The sequence below is a fragment of the Orcinus orca genome, chromosome 1 (assembly GCF_937001465.1).
Source record: "Orcinus orca chromosome 1, mOrcOrc1.1, whole genome shotgun sequence".
NCBI classification, from domain to species: domain Eukaryota; kingdom Metazoa; phylum Chordata; class Mammalia; order Artiodactyla; family Delphinidae; genus Orcinus; species Orcinus orca.
The window spans coordinates 9418061-9436742 of record NC_064559.1 but is presented as its reverse complement, the minus strand read 5'-3'; the positions used below and the strand labels follow the sequence as shown (position 1 = coordinate 9436742).

General features: G+C 50.3%; 1 protein-coding gene and 1 long non-coding RNA gene across 5 annotated transcripts in view; one reads left to right on the top strand and one right to left on the bottom strand.

Moving 5' to 3' along the window:
• The window catches only part of ITPKB (inositol-trisphosphate 3-kinase B), a 96904-nt gene that overhangs the window by 57169 nt on the left and 21053 nt on the right, over nucleotides 1–18682 (bottom strand). The gene's annotated exons all lie outside the window — the stretch shown is intronic.
• LOC117201761 (uncharacterized) lies at nucleotides 13642–14189 on the top strand. Its single transcript, XR_004483850.2, has 3 exons — nucleotides 13642–13772; nucleotides 13894–13925; nucleotides 14051–14189. It is a non-coding gene; the product is annotated as an uncharacterized LOC117201761 (long non-coding RNA).

Sequence of the window (18682 nt, the reverse complement as noted above, 5' to 3'; positions counted from 1 at the left end):
GAAGAATGCCACAGAGAATGTGTTTATATCTCACCAAGTTGCATGAAGAAGCAGAGAAATAAAATCTGCCCGAGAGCGTGGTTGAATAGTTTTGAAGCTGTTTGAACTACATCCTGGGGACTATTGACAACAGACCTTTAAGAACCTTCAGAGATGCTTCTGTTAGGACCCCACAGTGTTCTTTCCTGAGTCTAACCCTAGACGACCTTTTCACTGATATCAATGACTTCTTATAACTGGTGAATACAGCAGGACTAACTGGTCTGGAATGCCTTCCATCATAACTGACCAGATGAACTGGACGCCCATATTGCATATCACAGTTTTATCAAGTACTTTCACGTATCTTATCTCATTTGAGCCTCCCAAGTGAGGGAGCCTGGGATCAGGACACTCATTTTGCAGCTGAAGAAACTCAGAGTCAGTCATCAGGGTTTCTCAACCTCTACCATACTGACAGTTCGGATGGAGTAATTCTTTGTTCTGCTGTGCGTGTAGGTTGTTGAGCAGCGTTCATGACCTCTACCCATAAAATACCAGTAGCACCCCCTCCCTTGTAGTTGTGACAGACAAAAAAATGTCTCTAGGTCCAGAGTTAAAAAGTTGCCAGGGCTGTATTTGCATTCAAGTCTCCTTATTCTTCCTACCCTTGCAAAAAGTTGGGCGGGACAGTGAATAGGATAAATCACAGAAATTCACAGGAGTCAGAATTACCTTGAGTGAAATGTTAGGCCAAAATCAATAATAAAAGAGAATGGAGTCCGTATTTTGGTGTTAAAGATACCCATTGTGCAGTAAGGCTGATGCCAGTTTAACAGCAGTTATATGCGGCAGACCAGGGGCGGGGGCCAAGCTCGTGAAGTGCAGGTGTCTCCCGCCCTTCAGTCCAGCTCCGCTGCCCCAGCACCGCCCCGTGGTCCTGTCTCCCCTCCCCACCCATGGCAGAGGACCCTGAGACACTGCAGAGCCCCCGCTGCCCCTGGAGAACTTGCCTCCACCCCATCCTCACCCTGCCCTTCCGAGGAGTCCGGCGTGCCGTAAAACTGGCAGACAGACAGCAAGAAGGAAGAGAGGGGAAAGGAAGGGAGGTGGGGGAAATGGCCAGAAGTGGAGGAGGGCAATGGAGAACATATGGCAAGGCCCACACCACCAATGGAACCCCCAGTGCGGGGGCATTGCAGGAGGATGCGGGCAGGGAGAGGGCAGAAGGGCCCTAGGCCCAGGACCAAGAAGAAAAGAGAAAAAGGCGGAGCAGGGGAAAAGACTCATGGTCCCCAGGCCTCCTCCCCAGTCCTCCAACTGTCATTCCCACTTTCATTTTCCCTCGTCCCTCCAGCTCCTGCCTGCCCCTCACCTAGGACACCCAGCTTCGCCCACTACCCACTCACTAATGCCCTACCTGAGAGTCTTTGGAATTCAATATAATTGGTTAAAATCCTGGCTTTACCAATTACTAGCTGTATGATTTGGTCCAATTATTTAATCTAAGCCTCAGTTGCCTTATCTGTGAAATGGGGATAATAGTTTTGCTCATAGTTTTGCTATAGGATTAAATGAGAATTAGGTTGGCCCACAGAAAGTGCTCCTGGTACGTAGAATTAGATGTAATGGACAACCCTGGCAGGTAGATAGTAACCTTATTCTACTACCCCGAATGCCAGCTCCCACCTCTGACGAGGCCACAGCTGAGAGAGGAAACGGTGGCGGGCCAGGCCCTGCACCTTCTCCTCCGTTTCCTGAGGACATCGTCTTCCAGTTGGAGCATTAGCTGCTCCTGTTTCTCAGGGTCCCTTCAGAGACAAAGTGACCACTAAGATGACCGATTTTCTCCGGAGAAGTCACTGATGGCATTAGCAGTGAGAAAAACAACACGCAACGCCTTGACATCCAGTGAGGGCTCTGCATAGCTTCTAAGTGCTTCATCACACTTAGTAAGGTCACAGAATCTCAGAGCTGAGACACTGCAGAGGTGACACGGTCCCAGCCTCCCCCTTAGGCTTGAGTCCCCCGTAGGGATTGCAGGGAGCTCGGCACAACCCTTCCCCACTCCCAGGAAACATCCCCAGCACGGATCACACTCAGGGACGCCAGCTTCCTACATAAGGACAGGTAGAGTGTCCCTAATTAAAAAGAGGACACACCCTGACGTTCATTCATCCAGGCTTCTTGGGAACAAACCATACCAGGAACCACTAAACAAACTGGTTCGCTTGAATTTGGAGTGGTAATCATCTGAGAATAATAACCATATAGTTCACTGAACCAGAAAACATGGGCAAGCGTCGACTACAAGTTGGTAGGTCCAGGAGGAAATCCACTGATTCAGGCTACGTGCCTGTCGCAAGGTGGTTAACCTTTCTGCATCTGTTTCTTTGGCTGAGAGATGGCGGAAATAATCACTGTGGGGTGTGATGAAGGATTAACGCATTTAAGGGCACGGTGCAGTGTTTGGCGAATATTCAACAGAGGTGAACTTTCTTTCCCTTTTCTCCACCAGTAAGCAAATCTGAAAAGATCACGAACACACAGTACAGCGAACACGAGAAACAGAATCCCCGCCTTGGAGATGAGCGAGCACAGGAGACAGAGCTCTGGCACGAGCCAGTGAAGGCACCGGTTCCTCTTCTTGGCACCCTCCCTGCTCAGACATCGGGTCCGGGATCCCTTTGCTCCGGTTCTCCAACTCTGCAGTTGACATCTAGCCACTTCCACGCTGAGGGGGAAGCTGAAATGGAGCACATCTCACATGAAGACGGGCTGCACGTGGTTCGCAGCACTCTAATCAGGGCTCAGTCACTTCTCAGCACAACTGCCGGGGCTGGAGGGTGGGTGATTACAGGGGAAGACGCCGGCACCCCGCTCCGGGTGGCATGAGTGAGAGAGACAGAACTCTCAGCATCTTTGCCCAGAACCCTGAGCTCTCCCAGCAAGGGCTGCCCCAGCGAGGCCACGGGTCTCTGGCCTCGCCTGGCACATTGGGCCCCAGCCACGCCCCAGGCCAGGGCCCTTAGCTAGGATTGTTGGTGTCTCCTGGGAGACCACACAGAGGTGGGTGAGGGCCTGAGGGGTTAGGACTGAGGGGCAACGGGCTCTCGAGCCTTCCTTTCCCAAGCCAAGCCCTCAAAGGGAAAAGTAACTTCCAAAGCCGAACCCTAAAAGGAGTGCAGAATTTGGTGATGTGGCCGGTCCTCTGCTACACGTTATCCCCCAAAAGTGCCTTTCCACGTGCATGAAGGCTGAAGCAGCTCCTCAGAGATCATTCCAGGGAAGGGCCCTGTCAGAGTGGGCAAGGACAGCCAGCAACACAAAGGGCCCCAGAGAGGAGCAAACAGCCTCTTGGGACAGTGCTGGTCAAAGCTACCAGGCCCAGAGGCACATGTGTCACACTGCCCCCTCCAGACAGATGGTGTGGCACTGTCCCGCGGCAGGACAGCACCACAGGCTGAAGGGCAGCTTTGGGTTTCTCTGCCCAACCCGTTCAAACCTTGTTTTCTGTTCCCTAAATGTCATGGATGTGACTGTCAAGGGGCCAAGAGGAATCACTCATACTGGACAGTTTCCTAAGGGCAGAAGATCTGTTGAATTTCTGCTTCTGCAGCACCTAGCATGGTGTCTGGCATGGCGTGGATGTTCAGGAAATCTCTGTTGATGTGAAAGATGAGAAAGGTCACTGACTCCTTAAGGCTTCTAAAGCAGCGGTTACAGCTCATTTCTGGACTGCACACGGCTGGCCTCAGGGCAGAGGGGCAGGGCTCGGGATGCTGAATGCATGGGTGACGAGAAACCTCGCTTAACTGAGAATGTGGACGCTCTGAGCTAATTAGAGGAGGAGCGCCTTTCAGAATCATAAGGCTGGAAAGTGCGTGTCTTTTCACTTCATTTTGCCTCTCCCCAAGCTCAGAGCAGGGCCCAACCAAACCACACCTGGAAAGACAGAGGCTCGGGGACAGGTACTGTTCACTCACGTTTGAATGGGTCATAACTCCATAACTCCAGCAGCTGGAGACAAACAGAAAAGACAGACTCCTCCTGCACGTGGCTGATCCCGAAGCTCGGGAGCTGCTGACTGAGGCCAGAGCATCAGGAAGAGGAGAGGCATCATCTGCAGGAGGTTCTGGAAGGCTGCATCCTGGATGGGGCAACCCTCTCCCCGCCAGGCCACTGAGCTCGAGCTCAGCCCTGCACCTGGCTTCTCCTCCCCTGCTGCTGACTCAGCACTCACAGATCTGCTGATGAGCTCCAGGAAGAGCCCTGGGCACCACTCGCTCTGCTATGCTGGTCACAGCTCAGGCCTCTCCAACCTGCTGCACTTACTTGCTTAAAATGAAGAAGATTGAAGCCTGGCAGCTCAAGAAAGAGCTGGAAAACTCATATCAAACCAGGGTCATCTGGAAACTCCAACAAACTGCTGGGGAGGACCCAGGGAGCAGCTGATGGCCAAGGAACAATGCTTTAAGTTTCCCTCGGGTTTCTTGAACTCTCCATGGCCCTGTGGCCTCCTCTCCCCCCGTGGCCTCCTCTCCCCCCAACCATCTTCCATAAAGAACAGGCTTGACTTTCTAACACATTGATAATAAGGGTCTATCAGGCCAAGAGAGAGGGAAAGGTCTCAGCCAAAAGGGAAGCATTCAGTGGGCCATTTGTTTAGTAGGAAAGCTGAGTAGGCGGCCTCCCAGTCACAGTGGCACTGGGACAGAGTAAGGAAAGGTTCAAGGGCAGGATGCCTGGAGGATGACCTCTGAGGGTCTCAGCACCACCAGGCACCCACTGGCTGCTGACCACACTGGTTCCCTAGTCTAACAGCCTATACTGAGAGGCAGGGGAGAGCAGAGTGGTTCAGAGCCCAGACCCCAGAGCCAGGCTGCCTATTTTCACATACTAGAACTTTCTCTGAGACTTGGGAAGTTACTTAACCTGTGTCTCAGTTTCATCATCTGCAAAACAGATATATTAACAGCCTTACCTCCCAGGGCCATCATGAGGATTAAATAAGCCAAGAGACTGAAAACGCCGAGAACAACGCCTGGCCCATAGTAAACCCACAGTAGTTAACTATTATCATCTTTACCGTCAGCTTTCTGAGAACAGTCCTCACTCAGATAGTCTCCGCAGTGCCCAGTGTAGCACGGCCTCATCAATGTAAAACAAAAACAATTAGTACCATTTACCACGTATGCACCATGGAGACTTATATCACTCACTCCCCACATAAGCCCAATGCAGGAAGTATTTTCACAGAAGGTAAATATCTTGCCTAAGATGAAACCAGTAACTGTCCAGGCTGGGATTGAAACTCAGCCTCTGACTACAGAGCCTGCTTCTTCTTCCCACAGGCTACACTGCCTGACTGCTAACCACCACCTGCTCAGCACAGAGCAAGACGGGAACGGAAGCCCAAACAGAAGTCTAGCAAGAGAAGAAGAGAATATAAAAAGAGATGCTGTGGACCTCAGAAGAAATTCACTGTCTCGTAAAGGTCTGTGTCTTTCTCTGGACCTAGGTTTGTCATCATTTGAGCTTTCCCTTGGACTCTGGATTTCAGATCGCACAGGGCATTGCACGGCAGTACACAGTGCCTTCCATTCTTCGTGTGAACACACTTCCAAGAGTTTCAGATACTCTTGGCACTCTGATCAGAAGCCAGCCATGCAGGGTCAGTGTGAGCTCCAGGTGAGGCTCGCTGCTATATTAGCCGGGAACTTCCTGCTTTTGGAAGTACCATTTCTACAGAACAGAAAGTACAATCCCAACAGGAGAATTCCTGTAAGGCTCTGAGGACACTAACATCTTCTAACAAGAGCCCTACTTCGAAAACTTGACTTTCCCCATCTCCTCTAAGGACCTCATCTTTTAAGCGCCACGGAAACATGGGAGACCTGCTCAGTGAACTGTCAGCACGGCAGGGAGTAGAAGAGGTGGGGATTCCGCCCACTGCTGACTGGGCCTGAAATGAGCACACTTCAGGGACCCTCACTAACGTACCCGCTTGTGATGAGAAGGCTCCTGGTCATGAACTGAATGCTTCTCACTGACCTCACAGCATCAGCACCATAGACACTCCCTACTTCTGCAGAACACCCAGTACCAAATAGCCATTTCCTGCTCACCAGCTGCTCCCTTATCAGAAATCTTCCTCCTCCTTCCTCCTCTAACACCCCTGCACACACACTGAGAGGATCAGAAAAAGCAGGAAATGCTTGCCTAAGGCCAGAGAAAATACCAGAGAACAGAAAGAGACAAGAAAACTGCACCAGGTATTTGTTGAGCAGGGCAACTAGTTCCCTAACAGAAAGATCAACTTGAGACTCCCCCTCTATCTCATGACAGTGAGGTACCACGAGTTACCTTCTGCCGTGCTGCCTGTCATCTTCCTGGGGCCTCACTGTATCTCTGTTAAAAAGGCAGGAAACAACAGGCACTATGCCTAGAGAGAGAAGAGCTGAGGCAGCGACTACACTTACACATAGATAAGAGCATAGATTTAATTCCCATCATTTGGCTCTAAGAAACCCATGGAACAACTGCTCAGTCTCTTTACTGGGCAGGTGGTAATGCAGACCCATTAACAGGGCGCCTTCCCACTTCATCGGTCTAGAACTCTCTAAGACTCGAGCGGAGTAAGAACAGGGAAACCCAGAGCCAGGGAACCTGGGGCCACGTGCTGTGAGCCAGAAAGCAAAGTTAAGGCGAGTCCATCACCAGGAGCCAACAGACGTTGCATTTCAACAGGGGTTTCTTTAGTCCCTGGTATGTTTTGTACTCATCTGTGTAACTGCTCCTTGCCTTAGCTCCCCCCAGTCTCAAGGAACCAGGAGTTAGAATAATTTCATTCCTTTCTAATTAAACATTTTTTCCTCCAGTAGATAATCTACATTGACCCTAACGAGGAAAAATCTGAGCTGGTGAGACTGCAGGAGGTGGTTTATTTTCACAACAGTAAAATATCTAAACCAAATATGCCCTGCGTTTCAGCAGCTTAAACGTTGAGGTCTGACAAGGACCCAAGATTCCACTTCGCTTGCCAAGGGCTAAGTGTGTATGTTTAAGTAGGAGAAAGTGATTATGAAGAAACACGGGAATGTCTGAGTAGGTGAAGGGGAAAAGAGGTGCAGACATCTCTAGAAAAATGAGATTGCACACAAAGTCCTATCGCCTAAGCATGAGAAAAAGCGAGGGGCAGCGCCCCTGGGTGTGAAGGTCTGAGCTTCCCTTGAAACCAGCGAAGCCTGCACCAGGGACCCAGGGGGCCAAGCCTGACTTCATTTCCCACTCGAGCTGTTTACAATTAAGCGACGGAGCGCCGGGCCTTCCGCCCTCCGCTCTGGTTCGCCCTGCCAGGGAGGTCGGAAGAGAGCCGGCACTCGGAGGGGCTTGGCCGCCCAGCGGCTCCTCCTCGCGCCCGGCCCCAACCACCCAGCGCGCGCTCCTCCGGGGCGCGCCGCCCGCCGCCCACTCGCGGAAGCCCGCGGCCTGGAAGGGGCCACCGTCTCCCGGCATGCTCGGCGGCGGGGCGCGCGCCCGCGGCGGTCACGTGACGGCAGGGGCGGGTCCGCGCTTCTGCCCGCAGCCGGGTTAAGGGGACCTAACAGGCTCTCCTGGGCGTTTGCTTGGTGCCCTGGCGGTGGGAAAGTCTGGGGTCCGCCACTGCACCGTTTGGGAAGGAATCTCAGTGCCGCTATCTGCCAGCTCCGTGGTCTTGGGAGGATTTATCGAAGTCTCGGTTTCCGCATTTGTAAAATGGGTAGAATGGCTCTTTTGTAGGGATTTTGTGAGAACCGAAAGGGACAATCTAGGTCTGCTGACCTAATTTACTGAGTTAGCAATAACTTGTAATTGGTATTTTATGGCACGCTAAACAGGTTTTTCTAAAGTGTTTGTACTGTTACTATTTATATGACTCATTAGTTGAGCAGTCCCCGTTTTTCATACCGCCAAGTATGTTGAATTCAGCCCACACTGAATTACCGAACTTACCGGCTCTTATGTCTTCCCCATCCCTCTCACACCCCAGGAGCAACAACTTCTGGTCTCACTGTTGGTTAACTTTTGTGTAAGGGCTGATACCCCAAAACCCACAAAGAAACAAAACCCTTCATTTATTCATAAAACACTGTGCCCAACGCCACGGACAGCTTGCGAAGGGTACTGACCGGTTGCGAAGGGTACTAACCTGTTCCGCAAACGAAACCGACAGACTTAAGCTTGTATTTCCCTAGACCTCAAACACTGAGAGGGTCAGGCTCTAATACTATTTATTCACAGCCCAGAGAACCTGGGATAATTCAGTCTTAGGCTGAATTCAATATGTATGAAAAAAGAGGGCTGCTAAACTAAGAGTTTAGAGCAGAATAAACATTAACAGTACAAGCACTTAAGAAAAATCTATTTAGCATGCCATAAAATATCATTTACAAATTATTAACTGTTACAAAATTAGGTCCCCGATGTAATTGTACATGACTAAGAAAGTAATAAAAATGACTTATCTTTTTAAAAATTGTTATATGATCCAGGCTAGCCACACACCCACCCCGCAACAGCCAACATAACTGGTCAAAGTTGTGAGAATTTCCTGTATAAAACTTGTGTGTGCTGATGAAAATGTATGAGACTGGAGAAAAACCCAGCTAGTTTCTTTCCTGGGTCATTATGAAGAACTGAACTGGGCAGGCAACAATGAAAACTGTCTTTCTGGGAGATTTTCTTGGGGAATGCAACATTTTCTCACTCCGCAGAAACAAACAGAAAAAGACCTTGACCAAAGCACTGGAGATAAAAATGACATGGGGAAAGAGAGTTTACAGTGGCTTGAAACAAAGCAGTGCATCATTTTGGCAACTTTACAGGAAGGCTTTTTTCAGGGATCACTGGCTACTTAAACAGTAAGTGATGGACGTTCAACAATGCAGTGCCCAGTCTAGGAGTAAGAGGCTTTCGCCTCCTCAGCTGATACGGGAAGAACTGTGACTTCACACAATTTCAGCTTCATTTGAAATCTTGTGCTGGAATGAACTTTCTTAAAGTTGTAGGCTCTCTTGCACTGTGAAAAAACTCCTCAAAACTTAGAACTGGAAGGGAGAACTACTGGCAAAATCGTGTGTGTGCTTTTTAGAAGAATCATAGCATTGCTCCTGCTTGGTTAAAAGTGCTAAATGTTCAGAGGTGAGTTCCAGAATACGCAGGAAACAAAAAAAGTACCAGTAACTATGGTAGAACCAGGTCCATAGGTTCCCCACACTCAGGCCACTCTCCCACACAGCAAAATCATCCTAAAATTTTGTAAAATATTTAGGGGCTGATTCCTTTATCACTTGCCCCACATTTTACGTAAACATTCTGACGGCCAGTGGGAGGGAAGAGATCCCAGAAACATAAAATCGGGGTTGAAGATTCTGATTCTCTCCCTCCTGCCCCAAGTCCTGTCAATTTCCTGGGTCGAATCCAAATATTGAGAAGCAGCTGTGTGCGCACATATGCACACATACCTTCAACCTCCAACCAGAAAGACTTGTATCTGTGACTGTCTCCGTCCCATTGCAGGAGGCTGGGCTGGCCTGCACAGTTGGAGGCCCAGCTGATGACTGTGGGCATCTCCCCTCCAGCTAATACCAAATTACACTGGGACTTTTCTCCTGACCCCTGAGAACAGATCTCTGAGACCCGAGTCATTCCTTTCAGCTCCCTCTCAGGCAGGTCATTTGAGGAATTAGAAAAGTCCCTGGGAACTAAAGCAAAGCCTCTTAACCAAGCAGGCCCAGGGGTGCTGGGAAAGCACTCTGATGAACCCGAAGAAATTTTCCTCCCCCTCTTCCAACTCCCAAGGACCCATCTGCTCACAAAAACATCAATGCAACCAGCCCGTTCTCTCATGTCCCAAGCTGCTAAAGGCGAAGGGTCAGCAGGCAAAGGCTAATAGCTGCTGGGAGTTGCCAGGAACATCTGGGCAGATGTTCCCCTCCCCCTTCCTGTGACAGGAATGTCAAAAAGCATTCGGAACCCATCTCCACCCCCAAAACCCTAAAAGATTTCAATAGTTTCAGAGGCACTACAAAATTTTGAAAGAATAAGATAAAAGAACATGGTATCACAAAGTTGAACTCAACCCTGGAAAATAACAAACAACACAAAACAAACAAACAAACAAACCAGATAGTAAAACACTTCGGGCTGGACAGTTGCTTCCTCCAAGTACATACAAGAGCCTCTCCTTTGCCCACTTCTAATCCCAGGTTCCTTGACCGGAAACTTTCTGGAACTTGGACTTTCTGAGCTAAAAAGGGACCTCAGAGATCAACAAGTCTTTGGGTTCTAAACCTGCAGACTGTGGAATGAAGTTGAGATGGGCTTCTAGCTGCACACGTCCTGAAAGAGCATGCAAAATGGTTTTTGAAATGTGCATTTTTCCAGGGAAAGGGTGCACTGCTTTCAACCACTTTCCAAAAGCACAAGACGCAAAAAGGGGTTAAAAACCACTGATTTAGTCCAACTCCTGGACTTCAAAGACCCAGAAACTCAACTGAGTGCTCCAGGTGACAGAGCAAATTACAAGCCACCTTCTAAAGCTGGTTGGGCCTGTGGGAGGGGAGGACACCGCATGCGCTAACAGGCTCTTTCCCTTTCTAATTACAAGGATTCCGTGAAGTCTCCAGCCGCCACTCTGTCTGGCTTTCTGGGCCTGGGTGTGTCGGTCGCCACTCGGTTGCCACGGTGTACAGATGGCCCAGGGGCTGGGGATGGCTGGATATGGCCAGCCGCCAGCTAGCCAGCACCCAGGCACCAGCTCTCCACCAAAATGCCTCCTGGGAGTTCAAAAGGGGGTTTTCAAAAAACAGGGTGAGACACAGTTCAGTCCTCCAAGGACCCATCACCAAGGTTGGTTGCATAAGAAAAATCAGTAAAAATCATTGCCCTCAAGTACCACATGGTCCCTATTTCCAGACCAGGACAATTAAGAACAGTTTCACACGGGGGAAAAAAAAGAGATAGATTAGAATAAATCGGAATGAAACACTGTTGCAAAATAAAGTATGCTTTTCAGAGAAAACCACAGAATAGAAAGACATTTGTAAATAATATACTGATCACTTACTATAGAAAAATGCTATCAACACGGGCCATTAATACCGCAATTCAATTACATGGTTGCTCAATGGGGACAAGCAGCCAGTTTGCATAATTAAAGGCATCATCACAAGGAAACATGTAGGGTCTCACTTTAACTAAAGAATTACAAATTAAAATTTTAGGGGAAAAAAAATTTTAAGGGACAATTAGACAATACCAAACTAGAAAGAAAACCCACTGGTGACAGGGAAGCCAGAGCATTTAGACCTTGCAGATGACCCTGAATTGGTTCAGTTTTTCCAGAGGGTAAGGTGGAAAGATGACACAGCCATATGTTCTTGGGCTCTGACAGACAATACCACTAAGAGGAACATTTTCCAAATTAGTTACTAAAGGGAGTAGACAGAGGGTAATTTTTACGAAAATGCTCATTGCTGCTACAGTAAAGGCATGACCGTGTAAATTACATAGCGGTTCAAAGCTGAGACTCAGGAATCAGGCTGCAGTACCTTTCTAGATACTGTGTGCCTCAGTTTCCTCATCTGAAAATAGGCTGCTATGAGGATTAAGTAAAATAATCCATAGAAAACACTTAGAACAGTGCCTGCTCTACAGTAAGTACTTGATAAAAGTTAGGTGCTATCACTATTATATTCACTTAAAATGACAAGCAGATGACCCCATGTCAATTCATGAAAATGAAAATGTGAGATGACATTAAAATGATAAAATCGAAAGATAAAACTATCAATACTACAATCAGATTACACGTATGTAAAACAAAACTATGCAGCTTATCGAAGTACACTCAGAATGAGTGAAATCACTCGTTTGATCATGGTTATCGTTAGAGTCTTTCTCCCTAATGTTTATGTTAAAAATAAAAAAGAACAAAGGAAATAATCAACACTGCCTCAAACGCTTTGCAGGATGAGGCAGGGAACAGAGCAAGGGACCTGATATTGTTTGGGTGTCTACATCCGCCCTGAAGGAACCCAGCAAAACGTGTGCTGGGTGAAGCTTTCCAGGAGTAAACACGTACTAATGGTTTTAAGTCACTTCCAGGCCACAGGCGGACTTGGGCACAAGCTTGTGACACATTCTGTTCAGCGAGACGGGGCTATCTGCCAGCCATCTTCTGAGAAAGATGCCTCAGACACAAGGAAGAGTCATCCCCCTTTTCCCTCCACACAGGACACTTGGACCTGCACCAGCCGTCCTGCCACCCAGAGAAGAGGGGCATCACCGTGCTGTGGGGACGGAGCAGATCGATGCAAAGGACATGAGTGACTCTGCTGCTCTAGTGAATTACCCAGCACTGCAGCTGCCTATGCTGGAGCTAATTAATTAAGGTGAAACGTTGTATTTTCCTTACTGTTCAAGCCCGCAGAATTGCAGTTTTCTGATACTTGCAGCGAGAGCATCTTAACTAATGAGGCAGGGAGCCTGTGCAGCCCCCTCGAAGCCCCGGGCCCTGCGGATTCTGCCAGGAGGCCTCATTGTAGCCCATCCCGGGAGAGAGGTCAGGGGAGGTGGAAGAAGAGAAGACACTGGCTTTTCTATCCCCATCTTACAAAAGAGGCCTAAGGACAACTCCAGGTGGCACAGTAAGCAGGTGACAGCACTGGGCAGCAGAGCCCCAGACGTCTGGCCCCTTAAGAGGGGACCTCCAGAGGCCTCCTGGCCTCCAACGCTCATTTCTGGATTCACACATTTCACAAAGCCTAGGACAAAACTGCCCTCTGGAGTAGGGCTGCCAGGAAAAGTACAGGACATCCAGCTAAGTTTGAGTCAGATAAAGAACGGTAACTTTTTTAGTATAAGTATATCCCATATGTGAGGCTTCCATGCCTCTGCTCCAGCTCTCCCCCCTCTTCCAGGCATCAGATTAGGAACAAAGGCCTTCGTCTGCACACTGGACATGGAGATGGCCCCCCTGACCCCCGGTCGTCATCTGGGCTGCCCTGGGTGTGTCTGGCCCATGGGTAGGAGGATGGCCTGCGTCTGGCCTCACGAGGTCTCCGATGAGTCTAGGAAGGTCTGATGAGCATGATATAGTAACAGACAAGAAGCGGCTGAGCTTCAAATGCAGGGATGGGGCAGGCGTTGCTATGGTCCTGGGAGGTCTGGCAGCTATGCAGCAGGCGGTAGAGGACCTGGAGAAACACAGAGGCTCCTGACCTCCAACTTCCCCCAGAAGAGCTTCACTGATGAAGCAGAAACTTCCCTGAGCCTGCCCTGTCTGAATATGACTCCCCTGCCTCTGGGCAGCGCCGGTACACTGTCTATAGACTCACCTCATCTGTGGTCACGTCGGCCGCATGGTCTCTCTCCAGCAGGCCATGTCTTACGGCACAGTCCCCCAGGCCGAGCACGAGGTGTGTGTAATTTGCTTGGTGCGACACTATCTACACCTGCTCACAGACAATCCCTTAATACAGCTTGCCGATGAGAGGGGAGCCTCATTTCCTGGAACCTGGCTTTATGGTTCCTGTCTGGTATCCCTCCAGTGTCCTGCCCAGGCCAGTACTGGCCCAGAACTGGCACACAGTAAGAGCCTGTGAAGAAACAGCTCACCGACTAAGGAAGATCTGACTGACTGATCGAAAACTCCAGCCACGTTCCAGCGACAGACAGATCTCCCTTCCCCTCCCCTCTCTCTTCTCTTCCCCGTTTGCTGCTTCCTGTAGAAGCTGCTGTGCCAACAGGTATTGTTGGAGAAGTCTGAGGCTGGTGACCATGACCTTCAGAAGGACAGAGGGAGAAAACACATGGAACCTCCTACATTCACAGTGATCCCTTTTAATTACTTGTCTCTTTTCCCTCCAGAAACGGGAAGGAGAGCTAAACAGAAATGGCAGGTAAGAATGCTATATAATTTGCAGGGCCCAGGGCAAAGTGAAAACAGTAGCACCTGTTGTTCAAAATGCAGGGAAAAGGGCCAGGAAAGGTAGTAAAATATAAAACTTTTTTCTTTCTTCCACAGTCTCTCTCTCTCTACCAGAGGTAGTGTTGATTCCCTGCTGTTTAACATCTCTGGGCTAATGCAGACCCTCACGGGACCCAGGCGTCTCACCCCATGACTCTGGCCACTCAAGGGGGCTGCTGGGTCCCCTCCCACCGGCCGCCAGGTCAGGGGCAGAGAGGTCTCCTCTCCCCACAGGCTCGCCTGCCCCAGGATGGGAGCACCCAAAGGATCACAACCTCCGTGTGGGACACTCTTGGTACCTGGATGGGGAGGGAGAGTGAGGCTCGACCCAATAAGTTGTCGCTTTGCGGCGTTGCCAGCCTGGGGTGGGGATGGCCACCACGCCCCACCTTGCGACACCAGTGGCATAGACCCTGGCCCTCCCTGACCCCTCCCCCAGGCCCCTGCTGGGACGTCAGCAATTGCTGGGGGGTGGGGAAAGGAGGCAGGTGGTGCCCCAACCCAGGGGACCCAGGCTCCATTGTCTCACAGGACTTCATTTACAAAACACAACTCAAAGACAGAATTATTAAGAATTTCAAGATGGTGACTGCAGAGCATTAAGCCCAAGGGTGGGGACTTTGCAGGGACCACGGGGCCCTGTGTGACTGCACTGCTCACGCACCCATGAAGCCGGCCCTGAGGTAACAGTGCTGATTCAGAGAAGATGGAATGAAAATGTAAAATAGATAGCTAGTGGGAAGCAGCCGCATAGCACAGGGAGATCAGCTCAGTGCTTTGTGACCACCTAGAGGGGTGGGATAGGGAGGGTGGGAGGGAGATGCAAGAGGGAGGGGATATGGGAGCATATGTATATGTATAACTGATTCACTTTGTTATACAGCAGAAACTAACACACCATTGTAAAGCAATTATACTCCAATAAAGATGTTAAAAAATAAATAAATGACCAAAAACAAAAAATATATATATGAGGCCCATAGCTGGCTCAAGCTAGCAAGGTGTTTGCCTAATATCCCACCCCTGTCTTCTCCCTACCTCTCCAAAATCCTTTGGCTGTGACTGGTGTCCTCCTGAGATGCTGCCCAAGTAACTAATTCCTTGCAGTGGTTCCTAACCAGACACAGTATGTGGCCTGGCCCCAGGGGGTGTCTGGAAGGGGGGGTGCACAGTGGACAGGGGGGTTACTACTGGCAAATACTGCCCAGTGGTGGAAAATACTAGATGGCCAGCAGTGTGCTGGGCAGTCCCAAACTATGAGACGGGCCCTACCCAGCATATGCCAGCAACGCCCCAGGAAGAAAAACCACGCAGGGGAATTTCGAGTCACCGAAGCTTCAGTGGAAACCTGCCCTTCCGGACCTCCTCTCCCTTGTCATGGAGGCGACAACAGAAATAGCTCAGGAGTCCGTTGTCTCTTCCAGGTTTGAGCTGAACTGCTGGGGTGTCTGCCAGTACTTAGCATCCCTCACACACCACGCCGGTCCCTGGCCCCGAGGCCCCACGTGAAGGGCAAGAAAGAGGGGTTTCACAGCAGGCTGGGGCCATGTGGGGCCCCAAGTCAGTTAGCAGGAGCTTGAGCGTGAGGTTAATCATTCTTCTAGACGCCCTTCGTTCCCTTCCACTCTCGTCCCAAGCAAACCCTGCAATGCCCTCACGGGGAGAGTCCCCCAGCCCCTGGGACTGGGAGGAGGGCTTCAGGAAATCTCCCTGCAGTGGCTACAGTGAGCCAAGCCAGGGTGGAAACTTAGCAAGAGTGAGATAATCGCTGAGTTTTATATATAGCACCTGTGTCTTCCGGAGACCTCAGAGCGGGGAAGGACAGGTTTAACCACCTTCCACCTCTCCAGGGGTGGGTAGGGCTTACCAGGAAGCAGCCCTTCTCGGAGCCCTGCTGGGGAGGGTCGGGCCCTTGTGGGGGCCACAGCAGTCTGGGTCCCCTGCACTCTTGATCTCTGTGGGCACAGTGCCAATCCGAGGATGAGTGAAGGGTTAGCAAGAGTTCACAGCCTCCCCACACTAAGTGGGCAACTGAGAAAGACGGCAAAGGCAGCTGGGCTACAGGCCTCCTCTGCCCAAACAGGTCCCCAGAGCCCGTGCACTTGCAAACAGCTCCTGCTCGGCTACCTGCAGCATGCCCACTTTACAGCCGAGAAAAAGGTGTTGAAGGGACGCTGGTCCTGACTGGGGAGCCCTGGCCTGGGCGGAGGGGGAGCTGGCCTGGCCCTGGCCCTGCACCCCACAGGCCCACCTGTCTGTTCCCGTCTGGTCCTGCATAACCTGCTGAGGGGCACCATCGGCTTTGATGCTCTCAGAGGGAGAAAGCACAGGACAGGCTGGGGGTGTGAAAAATGGAAGGGAGCCACCGTGCATCACGGAGCACCCTGGGGTATCCGACAGCAGAGGGAGGAAGCCCGTGCAACCCAGGTTAGGCAGCTGTCAGCAAACCGCAGGACGGTCAGGAACGCTACCCCACTGCACACCTGGCATCGCAGCCCTCCCTTGGGTACAGGCACCCCACGTGCCCCTACAGCTGCACACGCACGTGCGCACACACACACTCACACTCACACTCACACACGCTCCAGCAAGACCCCAGAGGTAAGGAGACTCTGGACCTAGCTGGCTGTTCTCAGCTCTTCTGGTGCCTGGAGTCCCTACCTCCAAGTTCCCAGATTGTGACTCATCCTGTCTCCCTGTGGGTCGATGCCTGTGTGTCGCCCCCGCCCTCCCCATTTCTGTCCACCTCACTTGCCCTGTCTCCCTACACACCACGGGGAGAAACAGTTTGGAAACCAGGTTTGGAGAGAGCACTTCACTGGGGAGGGAAGTGGCCAACGATTGCTATCTTTATTTCTATTTTTCTAAGACCTCTGTGCCCCCTCTGCCTAGGGGTGACAAGGACTGCATCCTCCCCACAGGTTTCCGGTTTTTTCCCATTTTAGATCCACTGCAGCCAGCCTCTGTCTCTATCTCCTCACCCCAGGGCCTGGGACAGAGGCGCGGTCTGAGCGAGTTTCCAGCAAGGAAAATGCTCCTGGGTTATTTATAAGGCGTCGGTTGAGACTTTCTAAAATCATCCCAAATGCTCTCGGTGGCTCCTGCTCTCGTCCAGGCCTTCCTTCTGTCTCAGAACAGCCCCATAAATTTACAGTCCACAAAGGACACCATCTTGCTACTTGGCTCGGGCTTGAAAGCTGTTCTACTTACTACAGGACCAGCCAGGGAAAGCCTCCTGGGTGGGTGTTGAGATAACTACCAGTGTCCTGAACAACTACACCCACTTCCATAAAACAACCTACGGCATCCAGGTCTTATTTTCTCGACTCCTTTCTCCCACTCCCACCCCCAACGTCCAAACTCTAAAATGAGGGCCTGTGACTTGGTCCTAACCCACAAGGACCTCTCTGGCTTATTCAGAGTATTAAAATTTTTTGGAATCTTAATAGTTTAATTTTCTCTTTTTGCTCAGCGATTTCACACTGGCTTTGGCAATAGGCCATCACTGAAAGCCAAGCTAGGAGGCCCTCAAAGAGAGGATGAGGTGTCCGTGGTCGCGCATCCCAGGGGAAGACCTTTGACACCTGTGGTAGATGTGAGTGCTGTCTCCAGAACACTTCCGGTTCTTTCCCCGGGCACGTGGTAGGACTCGAATCCCCTGTCGCCTTAAAGTTGAGGACATGAGACTCGCTTGGCCAATTAAATATGAGCAGAAGTGATAGATGCTACTTCTGGGCTGAAGCTTTAAGAGCCAGGATGGGATACGCCACGTTCTCGTTCCCTCTGCCCTGGTGCCCAGCAGTGTTCCAGACAGTGGCTGCACCACCAGCCTGGGTCACAGAGTGAAGACGACAAGCAGTAGAGCCCACAGCTGACCCAGATCAGGCAGGAGGCATGAGCAAGAAACAAACGTTTGATGTTTTAAACCGCTGACTGCGAGGTTGTTATGCAACAAAACCTAGCTCATCCTGACTGATACAACACCTTTGATTGAAAGTAAGAATTATACGGCTGCTGTGAACACAGCCTGATGCTAAGGAAACAAGACAACATCAAGAGAGGGAAGTGAAGGGTCTAGAGTGAACGGTCATCCCTTAAACCCGCCTTGTCTTCTCACGCTTTCATGCTTTTGTGCCTGTGGGTCCTTCTACTACGAATATCCTTCCCCTTTCTCCACCTAAGTGAATTCCTCCAAAATTGAACTCAAACAGCACTATCTTGGAGACTTCTCTTCCCAATGACCCCCAGATAGAGTGGCATCTGTCCTCTGCTTCCGACAGGACTCTGCATGGACTTATCGTTCTAAACACGTGGATACTGTGCTAAGCACTTATTACCTGGGTAGGCAGTATAGAGCCATGGTTACTAGGACAAGCTCTAGAGCAGTGGCTCAACCAGAGGTGATTGGCCCCTCGGGGGACATCTGGCAATGGCTGAAGATATTTTTGGTTGACACAACCTGAGGGAGTGCTATTGGTCAGGGATACTGTTAAACACCCTACAGTGCACAGAACAGTCCCCCAAACTATATATATATATATATATATATATATATATATCTGGCCCAAAATGTCAATAGTGCCAAAGTTGAGAAAACTTATTCTAGAATAAGAATGTCTGGATTCATACTCTGACTCTTCTACTACTGTGATTTTAGGCAGGTCACTTAATTCCTCATTCAATGCCCAC